At 37.7% G+C, this 18,894-nt stretch overlaps 1 long non-coding RNA gene across 2 annotated transcripts; it reads left to right on the top strand.

Moving 5' to 3' along the window:
- The first annotated feature begins 842 nt into the window (after positions 1 to 842).
- Positions 843 to 14,154, top strand: LOC110917015. Of its 2 annotated transcripts, none has more exons than XR_002580222.1 (4): positions 843 to 1,038; positions 1,215 to 1,217; positions 12,903 to 12,985; positions 14,034 to 14,154. It is a non-coding gene; the product is annotated as an uncharacterized LOC110917015 (long non-coding RNA). The 2 variants fall into 2 exon arrangements; XR_002580223.2 differs by having other exon boundaries at positions 844 to 1,038; positions 12,908 to 12,985.
- Positions 14,155 to 18,894: the final 4,740 nt, after the last annotated feature.

Raw genomic sequence — 18,894 nt, 5'->3', positions numbered from 1 at the left:
TAATCATAAAGTGATATGAATGAAATGAATTGAGGAAAGACTTAAAGGTGTGCATAGTACAAGTAATGATAGCAATTGTCGAATGATGCTTAATTATCGCGTCAAATACAAATAAGTAAGTATGAAAAGAGTAGTTTTGTTGTAGTAGCGATAGATAAATTGAATGATTATGGTATGCATATACTCATATGCTCACCTCTCATGTGGATACGAAAGTAACAAGAAGAAACATTAGTAATGGGATGTTGTGTTTTGCTTAAGATGAACGAAAATGAAATAATAACTACCTAGAGATAGTGACAACCCCGAATGAATGTAGGCAATATGCGTATATACATGAAAGTACTCGGAAGGAATGCTAATAATAGAATACCGATGTAAACTCACGATAGGTATTCATGTGGCTAACGCTAGAATGGAATATTATGTAGGACACATGTGTGAGATGGAAATTATTTGGTCCACTATGATTAGTAAATGTATGAAAGTCTTATGCTTAATTGAGAAGGCAAGAACAATACTATACAAATGGTTATGCATGAATACTACCTCTTTAATGAGTCACAACTGTTTTCGTGTTATAGTGAGCATCTTGAATGAATAGAATGAAAAAGTAAGAGTAGATTTGGTCTAGTAAGGAGGAGAAAGGTTTCGGGGACGAAACCTCCTTTAAGGGGGGTAGACTTGTAATGCCCCAAAATACAAAGTTTTTATAAACATGGTATTACTAGATATATGTCATGAAATAACTTAACTAGGTTGTTTAACTTAGTTAACATAAAAGAGTAAATAGAAAGAATGAATGGAAAGTACAAGGGCCAATTATGACATTTTTGGAAGTTGATGGAAGTGGTCAATAAAAGGGAAATTGAAGCAAAAAATTCTGCACTTTAGGTATGAGTGTGTGCGTAGAACATCAGGAGAAACACAAAGGGAGCCAAAACCCTTGTTCATCAAGAATCACTAAATTGGTGATGAATTTATGATCCAATCTTATGCATGAATGAAGAATTATCATCATCTCAACCTTACAAACATGTGCTAAGTTGTAATTTGAGATTTGGTGATCTTGTATGAAGTGGGTTTATGTTTAATCCACGAAATTGTATGAAATTAATGATGTATATGTGTTAGAATCACCATATAGAACATGGATTATGCATGATTTTGATTAATTCGATGTTTTGAGGCGAAACCCGCTTGTTATGGTGAAGATGGTGACTTGGATATATCATCCATGTCCAATCCTTGTTCAAAATTTGATGTAGTATGTTGTATGTGATGAATACTTATTAGATAGGTTGAGTATGGTATGGAATTTGGTTGATTTTAGTTGTTTTTGATTGATGAAGGCAAGAAGTAGGAAGATGAGCATAAGATGCTTGTACAATGTGCTTAGAAAGTAGTACGCACACCAAGTGTTTGTTGAAATGCTTAGGTGAGATTAATAGATGAAATGGCAAATGATGGATGAAAGTGTATAATGTGTGGAGATGATGTAATTGGGTGATAACTAAACATGAGAAATATGTTTTGAATGGAATATATGTAGGATTTTGGTTAATTATATGATTTGGTAAGAGGTATGCATTAGAAGTTGTACTCTATGCTTGGGTAATATGATGCACATTATGTGTTGATTTACTTATGGTTAGATGAAATCATATGTGATTTGGTGTTAAGTGTGTAAAAAGTGCGTATATTAGTAAGGAGTAAGGTTGGGAAGCTATGTGTGTTAACTAAGCTAGGACAATGTTGTTAATTGTAAAATCATGATATTACTAGTATGGAAGAATTGATTATGTTTTGTGCGCATACAACTAGATGATCATATGTGTTTTGCTATATGAGTATGAAATGTGTATGATGTCCGTAATACAATCTATTAATGTTGAGAATGTATGAGCTTAAGTTGATAATTCATATAATGGACAGTTGACTTTCTAAAAGTCAACTGTGCATAAATAGCATAGTAAGGCATTTGGCCACAAATGTAATATTAGGGAAATCGCAAGGCACATGCTATATCAATAAATGTTATATGTGACGATATAAAGAATTATGTGGAATGAAAAGATGTGATTGTTATCTTATGCATTGTGTGGTTGGTATTGACTAGTAAAGGTCAATATAGAATATGAATGTGAAATTAATGTAATTTAGAATGTGCGTGTATGCTAATAATGCGGTAACCATAATGACATGAAAGTTGTTGGACCGTTGTTTTGACCCGAAAAGTCAGTCAAGGTAGCTCATCCTCATATACAAAGGCGGAAACAGAGTATACAAGGTTACAACAGCTCGTCCTTTCAATTCCACTGCTTTTATTGCTTTCTAACAAGATTTTGACAGAGTTTCGCTCCAGAGAACAATCACGCATCTGAGATCCGCTCAGACTGACCAACTATATATAGCCTAACCTGGTTCGCTTATACGACCTGACACATAAGCGGACCTATAACATTGTAACATGAGCAAACCTAACATGACCTTAAAAGCGAACCTGATTCTACCCTATAAGCGGATCTCTTCTACAACTGTACATAAAAGCGAACCACTATACAATTACACATATTTTGACATTTAGACCCCTGTTGACCTTTCTTGACTCCAGACTTCATGAAGACGTAGTCAACAGACATTTCATGCATCAACAGACTCCCCCTTGGATGTTGACATAGTCTTTATCAGTCTTCAGATCCGTAGTCTTCAGTCATGGTCTTTTTCTCCAACTTTGTCTTCTCTTCATAAGCATTCTTTACAGGTTCCAGAACTGTCTCCTAGCTCTATCTTCAAACTTCCCATTAGCTGTTGATCCAGACTACCCCTTTCACAGACTCCCCCTCTCAGTATGCTGGGATCTTGAGATATCTGGTTCAAGTTTTGACAATTTGCCTCCGTGGGAATAATGAAGTCTCCAAACCTGTTACTCAACCAATAACGTCACAATCTATCTTTTCAATCAATAAAACTCACACTCAATCAGTTATAAACATCCACTCAAGTATTCAGGTTCAAGTTAATGACCCTGATCACTTGATTAATCTACCAAGTTCAATTTAATGACCCTGGTTGATCTTTTTGACGAAACAAACTGATTTAGTAAAATCATTTTCAACTTTTTCTGAAAATAACAAGTATCAAGTTAATGAACTTGTTTGTGACTTTGAAACCAAACAAACTTCCAACAATGTAAGCTCTCCTCATTCTTCAGCTCAGAATCTCCTGCATCTGCTTCATCTTCCTAGACTCCGACAATCAACTTTCCACTCTGGTTTGTCTAAAATGAAGCAGAAATAAAATCTTTTTGGATTTTTAATGTGATCTAAACTAAGAAATGAAATAACAGAAAACATAAATTGCGAAAAAAAAACTATTTACAGATTTAATTTTGGCGAGCGTGTCAGGGAAACATATCAGCTTTTTAGACAGATTACAAGTACCGTTAAGCTACATTACATATTCAGACTTAAACAATTCACCTCGATTGTCGATATACTGATCCATCTTAAATTCTCACACAAACTTGAATCTATTCAGGATACAGTTTAAGTGTCTTAAGAACTTAGATCAATTCATGTGTCCCACCTCTTGAATATACTCCCGTATCCAGAATCCCAAATATTCAGTCTTACAGGTGAGTATACCACAGATGATATCTGTAAGGGGTTAGGTGCGAAACCGTGAGAGCTCAGGTCAGAACTTCCGTTCAGCAGAGAGATGACGGCTCGACTTTTGGTGTGTCCCCTTTAGAGGATCTTTTAGCATTACAACAGCAGCGACTATCAATTTTATTGTTTCATCAGCTTGCTGAGGGCGATGCTATATTTCAAGCATTTTGCAGAAAGTATTATTCGGGGACTAGGTCAGTACTTCCATACAGCAGAAGTCCTGGAATAATACCCCAGATATCACTGAGTATAAAGACCTAGTATCTCAGAATATGGGACCTTTCAAACAAGATTTCAGGGGTTACCTATATATCCAAGTAGTGTTCCCCACGAATTTCACCAGTTTGAAATTTTAGGTTTATATCCCGAATGAATTTACTAAATGTGCGAAAACCTATCGACACATCGTTAGTGAGATTGTTTAATTCATTTTGACTTTCCAAATCTTTAGCATACTGTAATTGTCTGGCTGATGTACTATCATTTTCCCTATATACACAAGCTCTTTTTCAATTTTATCATGTTTTTGTATTTTTGCATTTTTTACTGTTTTTGTATTTTTATGAAAATAAACTATGTACAACTACCTATCTCCCCCTAAATACCAAAACACGTAAAAAACCGACAAACCATCGCAGATTGTTTCTCGTCTTCATCCGCAACAGTACTCTCATCAACGCTCACAATTCCATCCGACACCGAAAGCAATTTCATACCATTAAGTTTTAACAAATATTGAAACCGATTTTTATCAAAAGCTTTGGTATGCAAATCAGCTTTTTGTTCGTCAGTGTGGATTTTCTCAATTCGTATCAACTTTTTCTCGAAGCAATCGCGAATAAAGTGATGACGATTTTCTATATGTTTAGTTTTAGCGTGATGTACTGGATTTTTAGTAATGTTAATTGCGGCCTCATTATCAATAAACAGAGGTGTGTTAAGAAACTGCAAACCGTAGTCGCGCATCTGTTGCTGTATCCACAGGATCTGAGAGCAGCAACTGCTAGCAGAAACATACTCCGCTTCACATGTAGATAGCGCCACAGATGTTTGTTTCTTACACTGCCAAGTAACCAATCTAGGACCAAAGAATTGGCATCCTGCAGTTGTTGATTTCGCGTTGACTTTGCAGCATCCGAAATCCGAATCGGAATACCCTTCGAGCGTAAAATCGCCTTTCCTAGGATACCATAACCCCAATGACGGAGTACTTTTCAGGTAACGTAATATCCTCTTGACGATAATCATATGTGATGCTCTTGGGTTAGACTGAAATCTTGCTGCGAGGCACGTTGGGTACATGATGTCAGGACGTGAAGCAGTCAGATACATCAAAGAACCTATCATGGAACGGTAGAACGTTTCATCAGCCCTGTCTCCGGTGAGATCTGGGTGAATCCCATGATTAGTCGCAAGTGGGGTAGCAGCTGGAGTAGAACTTGACATTCCAAATTTCTCTAGAATATCATGGACGTACTTCGTTTGATGAATGAAAATTCCCTCAGGAAGTTGTTCAACTTGTATACCCAGAAAGAATTTCATCTCCCCCATTGATGACATTTCAAATTTCTGCTTCATCACCTGTTCGAAATCTTTGCACAATTTCTCATTTGTTGACCCAAAAATTATATCGTCCACATAAATTTGTACTATCAGAAGATGACCATCAACGGCTTTAGTGAAGAGAGTGGCATCCACTTTTCCACGTATGAACTGGTTAGCGAGTAGGTGTTGAGACAAAGTCTCGTACCAGGCTCTCGGCGCCTGATGTAGACCATACAACGCTTTGTCCAGCAGATAAACTTTGTTCTTGTGGATTGGGTCAGTAAACCCCGGCGGCTGACCAACATAAACCTCCTCTTTGACCTTCCCATAAAGAAACGCTGACTTTACATCCAACTGATATACTTTGAAATTCTTCCAAGACGCAAATGTTAGGAAAATTCTGATAGCCTCTAGTCGTGCGACAGGAGCATAGACTTCTGTAAAAACAATCCCCTCCTGTTGACTAAAGCCCTGAACAACGAGTCGAGCTTTGTTCCTTACAACCACTCCTCTGTCGTCCCTTTTACATTTGAAAACCCATTTTATATTGATTTTTCTTTGACCATCCAGCAAATCAACTAACTTCCACACCCCCAACTTTTCAAACTGACTTAACTCTTCTTGCATCGCTATGACCCAAGAGTCTTCAGTAAGCGCCTCTTTGTAAGTTCTCGGTTCGACCTGCGAGATAAAACAACTTAATGAAAATTCAGTTTGTAAGGTGCTACTGTAGTATAAAAACATGTTAAGCCCTTTTCAATTTGAGGTCTCGTGCGAAAGCCCGATTGCAATTCTCCTATGATCAACTCCTCTGGATGATAAGAAAGAGTTCGCGGCATCACTTCGCCTGGAACTTCTACATTTCCCTCCAGATTAGTAACATTCTGCTCTGCATCTTGTTCACCAACTTGATTTGTTTGACTTGACAACTGGATCTGCTCCCCCTCAAGATCTGAATCACCATGGTCAAATACTGGCATGTTATCAGCTTCTTGATCATCATTCACCTCCGACTGATTACCAGGAGCAACTTCTTCATCATGTTCACCAGCATTACTAGGACCTGCTTCATCATCATTTGAAGTTTCCCGAGGTCTTCTAGAATACTCCGCTGGGAACCTGAGCTGCGACTCATACTCTCGCAAAATATCCAGCTCATCAAAGAAATCTTCTTCTTCCTCTGATTCTTCTCTCATGTCAAACGAATCCCAAAGTTTGTCATAATGATAACGCCATGAATCACCAGGATTCTGTGGCGGCATAGTGTAACCTTGACATTCAACATTTGCAGCTTCAATAATCCGCTTTTCACTTGGAACGAAGACACGTCGTGTAGGACTTGAATAGCCAACAAAGATACCCTCAATGCTCTTCGGACCAAACTTTCCATTAGGCTCTATAACCGTACAGGGTGACCTAAACGGTTCTAGATACTTCAAATTCGGCTTGCGGTTATTGATTAGCTCAAAACACGTCTTGTTGAATTTCTTTACAGTAAGAACTCTGTTGAGAGTATAGCATGCAGCAGAAACAGCTTCAGCCCAGAAATTAATTGGTAACTTAGAGTCTGCAAGCATCGTTCTGGCTGTCTCGATTAGCGTCCAGTTTTTGCGTTCTGCAACTCCATACTGCTGCGGAGTGTACGGAGCACTAAACTCATGCAGTATACCTCTTTCGTCACAAAATTCTTCCCTCTTACTGTTTTTGAATTCAGTACCATTATCACTGTGAATTCTACAAATAGGCCTCTGGTACAAATTCTCAATTCTTTTAAACAACGCCATCAGGCTGTCAAACGTTTCGTCTTTGGATTTCAAAAACATAACCCAAGAAAATCTGGAATAATCATCAGTCACGACCAAGCAGTAGGAATCTCCTGTTATACTTTTGACATTCACTGGACCAAACAAATCCATGTGAAGTCTTTCCAAAGGTCTTGAAACTGAATTGACTTGCTTTGTAGGGTGTGACTTTTTCTTCTGTTTGCCTTTGACACAACTTATGCACTCCCCTTCTAGATGAAACCCTTTGACATGCACTCCTGTGACCAAATCGTTATGCACCATATGATTCATTTTCCTTAAGTGAATATGCCCCATCTTTCGGTGCCATAACCGTGATTCTTTCTCCGTTGCTCTGGACAAAAAACAATGAGCCTGACCCGTGGTTGTAGTAGCGACGCTCATGTCCAACACGTACAGATCATTGACTCTTGGTGCCCTCATGATGATCCATTCCTCAGGTACCACAAATCCCAGTTTCAAGATCAAACATTCTTTGTCGGTGAAATGAGTAGTATACATCCTGTCACAGATCTGGGAGATACTCAGCAGGTTGTTCTCCAGCTCAGCGATGTAGTTAACCCTCTCAAACGTTACGATGCCATTCGATAACGTTCCTTCACCTATGATCCTTCCTCCTTGATTACCCGCAAAACCCACGTAACCACCGTTTATATTATTCACATCATACAGTAATGCAGTCTTCCCTGTCATATGTCTCGATGCTCCACTATCCATGATCCACCTGGATACAAGTTTTGGAAGATCCTGCACATAACAAATCATCATTTAAACAACTTCAAGAAAGATGCCGATTCATGCTTCGCTAACCAGGAAGCTCCGGCAATTCAAACTGTTTAGTCAAACATCGAGTCCACCCAGGCCTCATCAGCCTTAGGTGCAACCTTGACTCTCGCAATTTGAATTTTGAAATTTTCAGCCTTGAGAGGTGGAAAATTTGCATCATAATCAACCGTCATTGATTCTTCAGCCTTTTTCACCTCAGAAGTTGAAACTTTCTTCTCAACTTTTGATTCAATTTTAGGTTTCCACACCTGTTGAGTTACTGCAACCCTTTTGTAAAATGTGTCATTTTTAATTACCGACTTCTTTACGGGTTCATTTTTCACTTTTAAGTTGTCAATTTTAACATTTTTCTTCTCAACAACCTTCTACTGAACAAACATCAGTGCTTTACCCTTCACATCAACCTTCTTCTGTTGAACTTTCACAACTTCAGTCTTAGGCTTCACATAAGTACACTTTCGTGTAATGTGACCAACCTTATCACATCTAAAACAAGTACGAGTATCAGCTACTCGACTCGTGCCTTCAGACTGAACCTGTGAAGCTCTCTTCTCAAAAAATTCTTTGTTAGATTTTGAAAAAAATTCTTTTTCTTCATCAGCAAGTGAACTTGAACTGTTCACAAACTTTTTCTTCTAGACAAACCTCTTGTTTGAAACATTTCTTTTCTGATACGGTTTACCCCCCTGATAACCACCCGACCAGTTGTTTCTGTTGTTATTGTAAAAACGTGGTGGATTAACAGATCTCTTGTTATAAACCCTATCTTTCTTTCGACTCAAATTATTCACTGCTGACAACTCGATTTCAACAAGTTTGAAAACATTTGTCAATTTGTTCTTGTTTACATTCTCGATCGGAAACTCTGAATCCGAAAACAACTTATCCGATCCCGACATCTTGTACATGATAAGATCAGGTTCATCATTTAAGTTGTTCTTGGACTTTTGTTTCAGAATGTATTTGTCCAAGAAACATCCATCCTCCTCGGAAGTGTCACTGTCTGATTTAAGCACGTTTTCAACAACACATTTTACAATATTATTTTGGACACTGTCGTCATTGGAAGATGTGAACGTGACATCAATGTTCTCAGGAAGTTTAACTTCACTTTCTTCCTCAAGTTCAACCAAATCCTGATTGCTTTTTCGTGTAGTTATCCAAAATCGGCGGTGGAACTTTGTGAAAACCTATACCCGTTCCATCAGAAAACACATCTTCGCCAGCTTTGTTTTTCCCTATGGGTTTGGGAACAATGTGCTGCAAAACAAAGCTTGCTGAGCTATAGCTGCTTAACTTCAACTGAATTCATTCATTTTCAATTTCAGCTTCTTGAACTTTAAGTTTCAATTTTGCAATTTCATCCAGTTGTTTGTTAATTGATTCTTCTTTTATTCTTACCACAGCTCTCAGATGTTCGTTTTCTTTAAACGTTTTACCATTTCGATCATCACTATCTTTCACAATACTTTTAAGTTTTTCAAACTTTTCAGAAATCTGACGGTTTTCAAGAATTAACTTTTCATTTTCACATTTTATTTTCTCACTTTCAGTTTTATCATGTTCAATTTGAGCCGTTAAATCTTTGACCAGTTCGGTTGAAGCTTTTACAGTTTTGTCACGACCGAGAATCTGATCCTCAACACTTTTAACTTTCGTTGTCAGATTCTTGATTTTCTCATTGTTAAGGTACGTGACAGTGCTACAAAAATTGCATTGTTTGGTGCAATTTTTGCAGTCAGCATTTCCATCAATCTTGTTACCTGACGCATTTGTTGACACAATTTGACTGACCAGCCCCTTTGACTCAGTAACAGAATTAGGGTCTACCTCAAGTGCTTTCGCAGCTAGCACTTTGTCAACCATTTTTCCCAGGTTCTCTTCCGTCAACTTCTGCGTAGTATCGATCAAGCCCGTATCAACCTTCTTTACTTTCTCAATCTCTTCTTTTTCTTTCATCTCTTTCTCCTCTTTCTCCTTTCTCTCTTTCTCTTTCTCTTCTTCAATCATCTTCTCAGTTGGCGTTCCCCACCACTTGTGCTGCCAGTATTCATCTTCTTCTTTGTACTCCTTGATGATGGCTTCGATATCTAGCGTTTTGTCATCAATCACGATGTTGCCATACTTATCAAGGTAGCACTCTCTATCTGGATCCCATCTATTTGCTCTTTTTGCCTCCAGAAATATACCAGAAAGTCTGATAATCTTGTTTTCAGCAATCATCTTCTGGTATTTATACTTCTGAACCTCTGTTCGATTATCTTTCCACGGAATCGGTTCATCGTTACTTGCCATGAATGTCTGGTTAAATACATTACTAGATGTTTTTCCATAATTTTCGCATTCAGTTCTAGCTATTTCTACACCTTCTGATCGACCTGAACAACATATACGGATCCCCTCCACCCCTTTTTTCATTACTAATCGAATATCCTTCACTATTTGACTAAAAATGGAGCGAAGTAACCCACCGCATCTTCTTCCGGTAGAACTTCCTTACTCCAATCGTACCCCTCATCATCGTAAATCACAGCCAGAGCCCTTGATTTGTCTCTGTTATCTTCAGTCTGCTTCAATCTGGGCGGCTCAGATTTATTCTGGTGATAGATTGCCTTTTTGTAGTAGTCATCTCGAAACGAATTCTCTGACTCATCTGCATACGCATTTTTGCATTCCCGCTTGAAGTGACCCTTCTGCTTACACTTAAAGCATGTCACCTTTGACTTATCGAACCCTAGCTTTGTAGACGGACCACCGATCGTCTTCCTCCCGGTAATTTCCATGAAACGCTGAGCACGTCGAACAGCACTTGCGATCGCTCAACGAATGTCAATAAGCTCCATTTCTTCGGGGTCTATCTTATCGTAATCTTCTTTCGTCAGATTTGTGTTCCCGATCTTACCAGCCACCAACCCTTCATAAGATTCTAACACAGATGCCAAAAAGACCATCTGTTGCTTAGCAGACTCCTCATCAAAATTCTGTGCGTTCTTCAGATCTATTGCGATGTTACAAGAAAACTTCGCATCAGAACGTTTTTCAGAAGACGAAGATCCACCGTGATAACCACTGTGGCTTCCGCTGCTTGGACTGCTTTGACTTTCTTTGCTTGCTGGAGAAACATTCTCAGCAAAAAATGCAGTTTTTGGAGAAGTAGCTTTCGGCATCAAGCTTTTCGGATAGTACAAATCCAGGTTTTGCTGATAAGATGAATTATTGACTTTATATGTTTTCTTCAGTTCTAGCTCATGACTTTCAAGTCTTTCAATCAACACATCTGGAGTCAGTTTTTCCGGAGCAATCGTGTTCTTCAACATTAGTGCATAGTATCACCAATCCATTTCATCCGGTAATGAATCGAACAATTTGTCAACTAGTTCTTCATCAGAAAACTTGATTTCATGTCTTGCTAACTCTAGTTTCAGATGACCGAACCTCTCCATCATTTTACACACTGATTCATTCTTTAGACATCCAAAAAGATCAAATTCTTTTCTAAGAAGCTTTCGTTTGTTCTTTACAATCTCTTTGCTTCCAAGACACTTCTTTTCGAGTTTCTCCCACAAATCTTTAGCATTGGAGTAATGTATCAGCTAAATGATGTCTTCCCGCACCGATTGAAACAATAATGCCACACACTTTTGCTCGGCCACAAAACTATCAATCTCATCAACCGATCTCAATGCTTCACCATTCTTCTTTCCCTCGGCATAACCATTCTTCATACTCTTCCAACTGGGAAAAGCGAATGCCATCAACCAGTCTTCGAACTTTGTTGCCCACCTGCTGTAATCTTCTATAGCCATCAGCTTAGGAGGTTTGTTAAATGTTCCAAATGCGCTTTCGGACTCCCAAGCTTCCTTCTTTCTTTCTTTCGGTGGACTCTTGTTTGCATTGCTTGAAGAGGTGTCATTGTTTCCAGAACTCCCTGTGAAAGCATACATGTCGCTGAAGGGATTCATGAAAATATCTTCCATTTTGATTGTACCTGAAAAATTAACCAACACTTAGAAAAATTTTCCGAAACTTTTGAAAATCAGGACACAAAAGCGAATCTATCTGTACAGAAGACAGATAAGCGGATCAATAAGGTTCAAATAAGCGAACCCAATAAACAAATCACAGTTCGAGCGAACCCAATAATGTCACAAGAGCGAATCAGAAAATGTCCTTTCGAGCGGACCAGTAATCGTTCAAATGAGCGGACCAGATGTTCGAGCGAACCAGCACTTGTTCGTTCGAGCGGACCAGAATGTATGTTCGAGCGAACCTGTAATTGTCCGTTCGAGCGAATCTCACAGTGATTTTGTCTGAAAAGGCGAACCAAACAGGTTATTTTCAAGCGAAACTGTTGTGAATTTCAAGCGAATCTAATCAAATTTTTCCGAAAAAGCGAACCTCTTTTGTTCGTAAAAGCGAATCTTGGTTTTTACCCTGTTTTAACCATTTTTAGTCCGAATTTTAACCTGATTCTTTCTAGGGTTTGTTATTAGTGTGTTTTACACGTTATATTCCATTTTCAGACAATTTCAACCGTAGGAACCACTGAAAATCGAAAAAGTATGAGAGAAAGTGAGTAGAAGAGAGAGATTTCTGTAGATATAAGCTGTAGTAGTATGAACTCCTCGTCCTGAGCTCTGATACCACTTGTTGGACCGTTGTTTTGACCCGAAAAGTCAGTCAAGGTAGCTCATCCTCATATACAAAGGCGGAAACAGAGTATACAAGGTTACAACAGCTCGTCCTTTCAGTTCCACTACTTTTATTGCTTTCTAACAAGATTTTGACAGAGTTTCGCTCCAGAGAACAATCACGCATCTGAGATCCGCTCAGACTGACCAACTATATATAGCCTAACCTGGTTCACTTATACGACCTGACACATAAGCGGACCTATAACATTGTAACATGAGCGAACCTAACATGACCTTAAAAGCGAACCTGATTCTACCCTATAAGCGGATCTCTTCTACAACTGTACATAAAAGCGAACCACTATACAATTACACATATTTTGACATTTAGACCCCTGTTGACCTTTCTTGACTCCAGACTTCATGAAGACGTACTCAACAGACATTTCATGCATCAACAAAAGTATAGGATCATGTCAAGGTGGGTGGAAGCGTGGAAGGCTAACGGGAAGGATGCGAGGAAGCAAGTACGAAACGGACGCTTAAGGTAAGTGATTTCCGGAATCACTTCTTATTTTATAAATGAAGTTTGGTATGTTGTATATAGGGAACCATGTAAGAAGTTACGGGTAAGGGTAAGTACCAAGGTAAGTTCATATGAACTTCGTCTATCCTTAATGTAAATTAAGATGATAGTTTCATCACGTTAATGGAATTTTCATGATGTTAATGGAATGTTCATCATGTTACTGAAATGTTCATCATGTTACGGAAATGTTCATCATGTTACGGAAATGTTCATCATGTTACTGAAATGTTCATCATGTTACTGAAATGTTCATCATGTTAATGGAATGTTCATCATGTTAATAGAATATTCATCATATTAATGAAATGTTCATCATGTTAATGGAATGTTTATCATGTTAATCGAATGTTCATCATGTTAATGAAATGTTCATCATATTAATGGAATGTTCATCACGTTAATGGAATGTTCATCATATTAATAGAACGTTCGTCATTTTAATGGAATGTTCATCATGTTTGTTGGAATTTAGTCGGTTATGTTTATTTGTAACTGCATCGATTTTTATTGATATGTTTGTAGGTAAGGCTCAACTTTAGATGCTTGCGATGTTCAAAGTTTGATATTTGAATACGAATAAGTGAATGTGACTTGTATGCATGTATGTAGATATGGAACTGTAGCGTGTGTAAGTAGTGTGAACTTGTATGTATGCACATATGAATAGGATACATATGAATGTACTTAGATATATAAATGTGTATATGCGTGTTGTAATCTAATGATTGTAGATCACTGGTATACGTATATGTGAAGATGTGGGCTTTCAACATGTTTGAGATTACGTATTCCTAACAATGTTACTATTGAGAATGAAATGAAGTGTAGGTATGGGAACGCCAGACTCTCGAGGAATTGATGTCGGACTCGAGTAAATAAAATTGAGAGAATGGTTCAATGGAATACCTTACATAATTAGAATGCGATATAGCCTTTTAAGTATATGTTTTAAATTATATATGATGTCACCATGTACTAACGTGTTGGTTATATATGGTGACCGCAGGTTAGTCAGATATTCATGATGGACAAGTGAACGAGGGTCGAGTTGAAGATCATGGATTGTACGGGAAAGCGGTCACGTTGTTTGTAACTATTTGTTAACATAGTTACATTAAATAAATGATTAATGTTTTATTTATGTTAAAAGGGTTGACCTAAACGGTATTCAAGTGTGTTAGAGCAGTTAAAAGAAAGAAATTTTACGGTTCATTTTCCGCTGCGTTGTTGTAACACCTCGTAAAATCACGTCCAATGATGTATTGACACGTGTAATAAACCCTAATGTAGTCAAATACTGAATTTAAGGAACTAATTTTTCGAAAAATCGAAAACTTTGATTATGAAAGGATTGGAAGTGTTAGCATACTAAAATAAGTTTCTACATAACCTCTCATGATGATTATATTCACAAATGTGCCACTTGATGATTAAGTGTAGCCGTTTGCGTAATTAATCGGAAGTTTACGCAATGAAGAGTTAAAAGTGTCAACATGTTAATTCTTACCTCTGAGTGACCTTTTAACAAACCGGGAGCTTCATGATATTTGATTATACTCCCGGGAATGCCATTTATTGGCCAACTAAGGTTTTTATGCCTATAAGTAAAGATACGCGCAACTTTGCAAGTTAGAGGGACTAAAAGTGTCAATATGTTTAATTATACCTCTGAATGACCTTTTAGCGAACCCGAAGCATCGTGATGTTTAATAATATCTCCAAGAATGCCTAATATGGATTAGATAAGGCTTCAATGCTATTAAATGATGAGATGCGCAAGTTTGCGCAATAGAGGGGCCTAAAGCGTCAACTTTTGAATTTAAGCCTGTCGGTGACCATTTAAGTGAATGGGAGCATAGTAATATTTAAACATATGCTTGGGAATGCCCATTATGGGCCATGGAAGGCTTGGATATCATTAAATGACATTTTGCGCTACTTTACGCAATTAAATGACTAATTGTGTCAAACTGCAAAAGTAGGTCGATTCGTATGGTAACTGACCTTCCGGAATATGTCCATGAGTTAAACATACCCTGTTTATTCTTTATATAGCTTAGATATAGGCTTGGAGGTGTTTGGCGCGCAAAAATAAACTTTTACGTCATGCAGGGACTAAGAGTGTCAAAAAGTGCACAAGTTTGCAGTTTCGCGCATATCTTGCATTCTGAATATCCCCGGACACCCAAAAACTTATGTAAGCACTAAAATATTTTATTTTAGTGTTTGGCTCGATAAAATTGTATTCGGCGCGTAATTTGGATCGTTTTTAGCGTCCGTCCGTGTTTCGTCGTAATTAGCCGAACAACGGGACCATACGACCAAACGAACCGACATCCGGCATATTTTTGAGCATGTTTCATGTTCCCTATGCTTAGGCATCATTTTAGAGCCTTAAAATTGGTTTAACGGGTCTTAGATGTGTCGGAAATGACAATTGGAAATGCAGGGGCCAAAACTGTCAGCAAATGAAAGTATTGGTATGCTGTACTGGTCCTTACGGACCGTATACAGGACCCTTACGGTCCGTATACCTTGCCTAGTTCCAGAAATGTTGAAAACTAGCTGTGGTTTTGCTCATACTCACATAATTCTTTCTAGGGGCTGCCATTGTAATGAAAAACCATGGGTAAGAGGTGTATGGCTCAGATTTGATCACGGTTTACGAGAAACGATCCTAACCATTCTCAAAAACCTATAAATACCCACTTGATTTTTGCTCTCATTCACACCTTGATCTCATTGTTCTAAGTTGGGGCCCTTGTGCTTCATACCTGAACATCCAAGACCAATTCCCTCTTTGCTTGGACCTTTTGTATCTGTCCTTTCATGCTTAGTTTAATTTTAGCGGTTATAACCGAAAGTCAAGCATTTTCTATAAACGCTTTGACTTTTAAACGGTTGAGCCATTGTTAGCGTCGAACATGGCTACGTGTCCGTAATTAGGTATGTGTTTAACCCTCCAAAATGGCACCTCCTAATTACCACGTTTACTTAGTTAAATTGTCGGGTCAAATGAAAGTTAAACGGGTTAGTTTTAAATAAAATACACAACTATTAATATAAAAGGCATAAAATCAGTTTTCTCACTTTAATAACTTGGTAAATATTAGTTGAACATGCCTAAGCATGACTCAACCCGACAATTCTAAGTATGGGCTCGGTTCGGAACCGAAAGTCGCAAAAGTTGACTTTTGCTTTGACTTTCAGTTCTGACCCGATTTAGCTTAATTTAGATATGCCTTAGGATTCCATTAGGACCATATTATAAGTTAGTATAACCCTCCAAGGTTATACAACTTGGTTCCATAGAAATCCTAGTTCATGCATGTTTCCGTTAAATGCCTAAATGTTGACCATTATGCCTTTTGACCCTAAAACGAGAATTTTGAAAATGTGAGATGACAATAATCTTTATTACTAATTTATAAACTTGTCCCTAAAATTTGACATCAGTTTGAGGTCTAGATTAGGAATTATGCTCAATAGCGTAATTAGAAAGCCTTTTATTAATTAAACGGCGTAATTAGCGTATATCCTATCTAAACCCAATTTTTGATACCAAACTTTTTACCTACTGATATAAAATAATATTTTGGGATTTTTAAAGATTTTTATTTATTTTTAAGCTGAGCATAACATAGGGTTCTAGGCTTGATTCGGTAATTGTCGGTTTTGCCCTTTTGGGCTATAAGATGAGTTTTACAAATCCCTTTTAACCCCAAACCTTGTTCTACTGATCTAATATGATAAATAAAATTTGAGCCTTCTGGAATAATAAAAATATCAGCTGTCTATACAAAACCCGGAAATGGCTCCAAATCGCCTTTTTAAGCGTTTTTAACGCATAGTATGTATCGAAACTAGTTTAAATATATAAGGGTTGATGCCTACTGATATTTTCAGTAAATTTCTATATTTTAACAGTAAGCAAAAGTTTTAAACTCAGATTCTCTGTTTTGCCCTTTTTAAGCCTATGTGGAATTACCAAAATGCCCCTACGATGCATAGTATGGTTATAATTAATAAATTTCACATATATATGATACCCTACTGTTATGAATTATTAAATTAAGTATAATTACTGATTTAATCAGACCTGTAACTCAGAATGATATTTAAACTCTCTTATAACCTTTAAAATGACCAAAATACCCCTACGGGGCATAAATTGGTCTGAAACTCGTTTTGGGCATAATGGAAGGTATCCTACTAATATCACAACATATTTAGGGCATATTAACTTAGGAAACTTGTATATGACTCATTTGGTTACTCGTTACGCACTTTTCGCGTTCGGATCTGCGTATGTAACTAGTTTGCATATATTAGCCGAAATGAGTCAAACCATGTCGTTTTTATCTCAAAATTCAGAATGTGTTTAAATTACCCATATTAAACAAGCATACAAGCTTGTCGGGTCAAAACCACATTCTAAACCGGTCTTCGCTTTATCATGCGTTGAACCGTGTCTTCCTTTTGAAAACTAACCGGTCTAAGCTTAGGCTTAATTAAAGACCCGTTAGGAAGCTAATAGGTTATTAAAAACCTTCATTCCAGATTTAGGAGCCCAGTAAAAGCTATCTGTACTTGCTTGGTGGTATACAGCTGGGATAAATTGTATAAATTTGCTCAGGTAAATACTTTTAACTATTTTCCCTTATACGGGCTTGGGGTACGGTATATAAAATACCGCTTGGTCGGGCATTTGACCTTAATCGATTGGTGGTTAAGTATTATCAAGATGACCCGTTTAAAAATTTGTTTTGTTTGTTTTACGCCTTTGGGAGTTTAATGACCATGTCCTGGATATCCTTCGCATCATTCATGAAATGGCCACGACCTAAGCACGGGGTGTAAGCGTACACCTGACAGCTGCTGTGACACCCCAGGAAAATCAGTGAACGATGCAACCTATCTAGCTTCCTCAGTGAGTACGTACCAAATTTCGGGACGAAATTTCTTTTAAGTTGGGGATAATGTGACAACTCGAACTTTTGACTTTCATTTTGTATTTAATGCACGTTGACCTTGACCATTGACTTTGACTGTTTGACTTGTTTGACTTGTAACTGCACACGTTATGTTATAATGAAACGAATTGTGTTTGCAAAGTAATGTGTTAGTCGTGTAAATGTAGCATGAAAACTTAACTGATTAAACCAGTACGGACCTGACGAATCATATGTGATTCGCCATACAACATCTCAACGAATCAGATTGTGATTCGCCAAGAACCATCCGACGAAACAAAGCCTGTTTCGCCGGCCCAGTTTCGCCAAAAGCCCAGTAAGGGCCCATTATGTGATTATATACCGGATTACCTATTCAACTCTTCACTTTTCTGCAAACGCGAAACCCTAGAGCTTCTTGTTACCTGTTAACGGCGGTCGTGTGTTCCCGGAAACCCGAATCTATCTAGTCGTTTTTCCATTCTTTGTGGTTAGTGTTTAAGCTTTGCGTATTGATTTAATTATGTCCGTTGCTAACTGTTTTGATTGAAAACGATGGGGTAAATGCTATATAACGGTTATGTTCGTGATTACTTGATAAATTGATATTACTAGAATATACGCTATGGATTTTAATTCCTGAGAATCTAGATTTGGTTTGCTTATGATTGTTGATTATGATTTCTGGGTAAGACCAACCTAAATGGTTTAGGGTTAACACATGATTATGAGATTATGTGATGCAATGAATTGTAATCAAAGAAAATCAATGATTTTGTTGGATACCGTGTGATTTCTGGGTTACATGTATGTTACTGATTGATGGTGTTATGAACTGCTGTTTGATACTGTATGATTGATGATGATGATGACGGCTATTAACCATGATTAGGGTTTCTGTACCTAACTGCATGA

The sequence above is a fragment of the Helianthus annuus genome, chromosome 16 (assembly GCF_002127325.2).
Source record: "Helianthus annuus cultivar XRQ/B chromosome 16, HanXRQr2.0-SUNRISE, whole genome shotgun sequence".
Taxonomy (NCBI): Eukaryota; Viridiplantae; Streptophyta; class Magnoliopsida; order Asterales; family Asteraceae; genus Helianthus; species Helianthus annuus.
The sequence above is the reverse complement of the archived record's forward strand: the minus strand, read 5'-3'. Positions and strand labels throughout refer to the sequence as shown.